This window comes from Olea europaea, chromosome 13 (genome assembly GCF_002742605.1).
Source record: "Olea europaea var. sylvestris chromosome 13, O_europaea_v1, whole genome shotgun sequence".
NCBI classification, from domain to species: domain Eukaryota; kingdom Viridiplantae; phylum Streptophyta; class Magnoliopsida; order Lamiales; family Oleaceae; genus Olea; species Olea europaea.
In genome coordinates this window covers 19,364,513-19,370,439 of record NC_036249.1, presented here as the reverse complement: position 1 = coordinate 19,370,439, position 5,927 = coordinate 19,364,513, and the positions used below count along the sequence as shown (strand labels likewise).

General features: G+C 32.5%; 1 long non-coding RNA gene across 2 annotated transcripts; it reads right to left on the bottom strand.

Moving 5' to 3' along the window:
- Positions 1 to 234: 234 nt before the first annotated feature.
- LOC111407808 lies at positions 235 to 5,582 on the bottom strand. 2 transcript variants are annotated; one of them, XR_002705199.1, is made up of 5 exons: positions 5,387 to 5,582; positions 5,257 to 5,322; positions 894 to 981; positions 712 to 816; positions 235 to 620 (listed from the first exon to the last, which is right to left on the bottom strand). It is a non-coding gene; the product is annotated as an uncharacterized LOC111407808 (long non-coding RNA). The 2 variants fall into 2 exon arrangements; XR_002705198.1 differs by having other exon boundaries at positions 5,257 to 5,582.
- Positions 5,583 to 5,927: the final 345 nt, after the last annotated feature.

Sequence of the window (5,927 nt, the reverse complement as noted above, 5' to 3'; positions counted from 1 at the left end):
TCGACAATGTGGCAGATGATGTACCTTTGCACTTGGGTCTATCGTAGAAATCTTCCCTTCTGTTACAACTTCTTCCTCTTCAAACATATAACAATGCAACACATCTTGCATTTGTCATAGGTGCAGTACTTCCTTGGTGTGAATATATATTCTTTTTAAAATAGAAAATATTCTTTTTAAAATTATAATGCTACAAATTGAATATATATTGAATAAACATTTAACAACGTAGGATACAAAAACCTAAGGAATAAAAGCGTTTGAATTTCTGTCATCTACACTCGGTAAAATGACACAGAAATTACAAAATTTATTCTACATGTAATTGGCTATATAATTATAGTATGTATAAAAGGTAACTGCTTATAACCTGTTGAGATTACCTGAGAAGTGTTTCCACTTTTTCTTCTAGTGCCCCACTCTTATAATTGGCTTTCACATTCTCTAACTCTCCCACTACTTTGTATTTGTCCATCCACCTTTGATGGTGCAAATCCAAATCCTAGTCCCCTAACTCTCCCATGACGTTCAGGACCTAAAACTCAAGCGACAGCATCATCGCGGATGGAATCTTCGGCGAGTGTATCAGAAATTGATATGGTACAATCTTCAATCCTTCTCTGCACTTATGGAACTCAAATTTCATGCTAACAAGTGATACAACTAATGTATCAAACTATGCTTCATTGAACGTTGACATAATACACATACCATAGTAATGACAACTGTTTCATTTATTGGTTTTCCATCTTTCCTAAGATGTCCATGAGTCCATACTCTTGTTGTTAGCCCTTTTTAATTTGGATTCTTTTTTCTCTGCAGTACAAATTTAGTAATTATATAAATTGGAATTGGACAATTCATGAAAGAGAAGATATGTTCCTAAGATGTACCATTTTCATAAGCTACACGTAGATAAACCTTTCGACCTATAGTATGGAGTAGCTTTTGATTAGTGTTGCTGAACTTGGAACTTTTTTCCTATTAAAAAAAATATTAAACAACAATAATTATAAAAATTTAAGCTTCATGCAAATATACTTACATGAAAATTAACAGGAAAAGTATCCTCGACAAATTTTACCCAAATTTCTTTTGAGTTGACATTATTTGGTCCAAGAAGGGTAATAGTGCGTGCTCTATTCACAGATGATTCAACTTGAGTTCTAATTTCTTTTCTCAATCTTGATTTGAATGTCCTCCAATACTTTTTCATACATTGAAATGTCATTCTTTGATGACAATCACTAACATTAAACATTTGCTGTATTTGTGTACAAACATAAATTTAAGACTTAAGAGAATAGTGTCATTAAGAAGGAAAACTATACAACGTAATAATTTTAAAAGGTAGTTAAGAAATGTTATTTGTATGAAAGTCCAAAGCTCCATTTTTTTCTTTCCATCCGCTGAATGTCCATCTTTAATTACAATAGACACATATTCCCGTGCGATGGCACCAACTATGCTAGCAAATTTATCTTAGTTCTTACCAACAATTTGGCCATATTCATTGTATTCCAGATCCATCTTCCGATAATTATGTTCGGGAATCATCTTCACTTATGTTGGACCTCTTTTCTTCTTCGGCGCGTTTGCAGTTGTTGGCAACGTGGTTTGCTCATTATTAGTTGGACTAGTTATAGTATTTTCTTGTTTACTAGAATCTCTCAGTCTCTTACTGGTCTCTCAAATTGCATTAGCAATTGTAGCTCTTCTTCTTTTAGAACTCTTAGAAATTTATTTACTTGATTTTGAGAATACGACATGAAAACAAGGCATAAAAGCAATTATTTTCAAAACTTAGCGTATATCCCATGTATTATAAGAAAACAATAGTCTTTTGGAAACAAAAAAAAAATCTATAGTAGAACAAAATTGATCATTATGCAAAAAGTACATTATCTACAAAGTATGTGGAAGTTACCAAACTACTTTACATGTCACAAAATGCGCCTTCAACATCTATTCATGCATAATTCTCATCATCATCATAGTTGTCTATAATTGGCTGTGATATATCTAGTGGAATAGTTGCCTCGTAATTAATATCTTCTTCCATGTGTGATGCTTCAAAGTCTCTTTGTAGCGCTTGCAAAGCAACATACCCACTAGATGTTTCATTTTTCCTAGAATAAAAAACTTGTTTCACCTGTGTTGCTAAGATGAAAGGAACATTTTCAAATTGTTTGTGTCCTTCATTAAGGTTAACGAAAGTGAATATGTCTTCCTTTTTTATTCTGTTCATGATATTTACCCAATCACACTTAAATATTGGAACATGAAACATATTATAATCAAGCACTATAACATCATGCAAAACTCCATAATAAAGAACTTGCCCAACTATTTGTGCATTATCTTTTGCACTAGATCTATATATGGTCGTTGCTTCAACTAAAACGCCACTGTTTTGGCTAGATTTTTTGTATCTTTAATGTGAAATTGAAGACCATTTATGAAAAAACTAAAATATGACATGGATTGACATCTAGGACCACGTGTGAGCCACTTCAAATTGTTCAATACTTTGTCTATCAATAGCTAAACTTTTATCTGTTATTATTTTTAAAATGTTGGAAATAAAAGAATAAATAGCACAACTAGACATTTATTGTTTGATGTGTATTCCAACCTTATCATCCAACCAGGCTGCAAAAACTTCAATGTGTTTCTTGGGCAATAAAATATCATTTCTTCTAGTCTTCTGTCAACACTCTTGAGTTCATCCATACGCATCCTAAGGTAAATACAATATATCAAAAAGTAATATGGTTGAACTACTTAAAATTTATCAAACTCGATATTTAATAAATGTACTCTATGTACGGTTGAACTTCTGTACCATTCAGTAACAGTAGCGATGAGCAACTTTCAACATCTCATTAGATAGTGCAATTGCCTTCCATTTAGAAATTGTAAGCCCTACAACTAGGAAATTAGTCTCATATTCTTCATTACGTACATGCTTAGAGCCTATTTTGGATGCTTGTGTTACGTATTTGCTACAAAATTTCACATTTTCTTCAACAATATATCATTCAGCTACATACCCTTCAAGCCGTGTACGATTCATAACGTACCTTTTCAACATTTTCATATATCTCTCAAATGGATACATCCAAAGATATTGTACTGGTCCACATAGACGAACTTCTCTCCCAATATAGATTGTCAAATGAACCATTATATCAATAAATGAAGGCAGGAAATACCTTTCCAACATGCATAAAGTTTCAAAAATGTCCTCCTCTAATTGTTCAACATTATTTCTATCTACAATTCTTTGACATATTTCCTTGAAAAATGAACTCAACTTAAAAATAGATTTCCTTGGTCCTTTAGGTAGAAGTCCTCTCAATGCAACTGATAATAATTGTTGCGCTAACATGTGACAATCATGTGACTTCAGCCCAACTATCTTATATTCTTCCACTGATGTGCAATTTCCAATATTAAATCCATAACCATCGGGTAATCTCAAGTTATCAAGCTTTCTACAAAAGATTTGTTTCTCTGTTTTTAATAAGGTATGAGGAGCAACTGATAGGCAGAATTTATTTCCTCTACTCTAAAGATGTAAATCATACCTAATGTTCATTTCTTCCCTGTCCTTATGAGAGTTAATGCCATATTTAGATTTTCCTTGACATCCAAAAGTGTACTGATGATGCTATCACAAATATTCTTTTCCACATGCATCACATCCAAATTATGATGTACAAGTAAAGTCTTCAAATCAAACATTAATGGACTCATGAAAAATTGCACGCAATTAGAAATATTAAATAAAAATGAAGGAAATATTACAACAATTACCTTCCAATATGGTAGATAAAAAAATATTGACTTTTTCTTCCACGTGACATTAGATTGAGTTGTATTCCTCTTCCTCTTTCATTTATCACTATTTTCCCAATCATTTGTAATTTTATCAACTTCAATAGAATCCTCTTCACCATTTTTAATCTTCAGCCTAATACCATGTTCAACATGTCCATTAAACCAGCTCCTTTTCATGCGAAATGGATGATTAAAAGCGAGAAATCTTCTATGTCCCATGTAAACAAACTTTCTACCATGCTTCAACCATACTGAACATGTATTTTCACAACTACTAGGGCATGTAATTTTTCATTTGATGGGCCACCCAAATATATTTTCATATGCAGAAAAGTCATGTATTATCCGTATCAAAATAGCTTTTAAGTTGAATGTAGACTTTGTAACTGCATCATACATATCAACCCCATCACTCCATAACAACATTAAGTCATCTATAAGTGGTGCTAAATAAACATCTGTGTCATTACCTGGTTGTTTCGGTCCCGGGATCAATAAACTCAACATCAAACATTCTTTTGACATGCAAATTGAGAGAGGCAGCTTATATATAGTTAAGATTATTGGCCAACATCTATATTTAGAGCTACAATCTCTGAAAGGATTAAATCCATCAGTAGCAAGACATAATCTAATATTTCGAGGATCGGATGCAAAATGTGGCCACCTTTTGTTAATCATTTTCCAACTCAATGAATCAATCGGATGCCTAATCTTACCATCTGAACTTTTATTACTTGAGTGTCATATAAGTTGTGTTGACATCTTATATATTCCAAACATCCTCTTAAGTCTTGGTATTATAGGAAAAAAGTTTCATATAATTCTTGTAATCTCTATCTTTTGAGTACATTGAAATTATTATTATTTGTTAATGCCACTCTATTTTAATAGACTGCCAACCAGCTAAATGGCTAGAACCCTCATAACTGAGTTCATTTTGAACCTTTGGCATTAAAATGTGCTAAAGCTTAAAACTTCTAAGTAAAATCATCAGTAACAATGCCAATTTTTGAGTTTCAAAGATAGTATCTGACCTCGTTGACTTGCATCACGTATCACATTACTATGTTATGCTTAATTCTTTCAATATAACAGGATCAATGGTTACAATTTTAAAAATATGTAACTAAAATGGACTAAAATCTAGAAAAAAGGGAAATGAAATTTTGTGTGTGTGTATAGAGAGAGAGAGAGAAGGAAAATGGTGATCATGAAATATTCTTATCATTGTTAACTCTATTAGAAGGCAAGAAATAAGCCAAAACATGAAGGAACTGTACTCTTTCAAACATATAAGCAACGATTTTCAAGGAAAACATATAACACTTGTTAAGGAATTAAACAAGTAGCATGGTTACCTTTTGTGGGAACAATAAGGAAATACACGCACAGGAGTGAATTGACACATACCTATGCACAAATCGAAATTTAGTTCAGTTGCAACTCCCCATTTAATTCATGCTGCAATTTCTCCACCTGCAACATTAAACAATATGGTGATAAATCTATCACCCAAACTCTGAAATTCATTCCTACTGACCTCCTCAAGATGTTCTCTGGTTGGTTTCTCCTACGTACTGAGTCTGGTCAATGGTGGCGGAAGTCAGCGAGAAATAACAGTGTGAGATTGAGGCATAGAGAATGGAGAGGCGGAGTTGAGCTGAGAGGAGTAAAACCTGTGGTTTGAAATGTATGGCTTGCAACATTTTTCTCTTGGGCGGCTAAATTGAAAAATCGTCTGCCATATTAGTGTTGGTACAAGTTCTGTTAATTTTTCGTGTACTTATGGCTTTATTCAATATATTAATCCTAATATGCAAACCAATTGTATTGAATATTTAAAAATGTATTCACATTGTTTAAACACAGTACACTTGCGATGTGAAAGAAAATTACTGAATCCGAATGAGATTATATGCATAGCGCCATGATTAGCTGTGTATATGATATTTCCATTATTTGGAATTGTTAATTGCAAGAGGTTCTACTTTGAAATGTAATTTTTTCCTTAGAATGGAAATACATGCATTTTACAATGTGCATATTTCTATTTCCGAATTTTATGTAATAAATGCATTTTT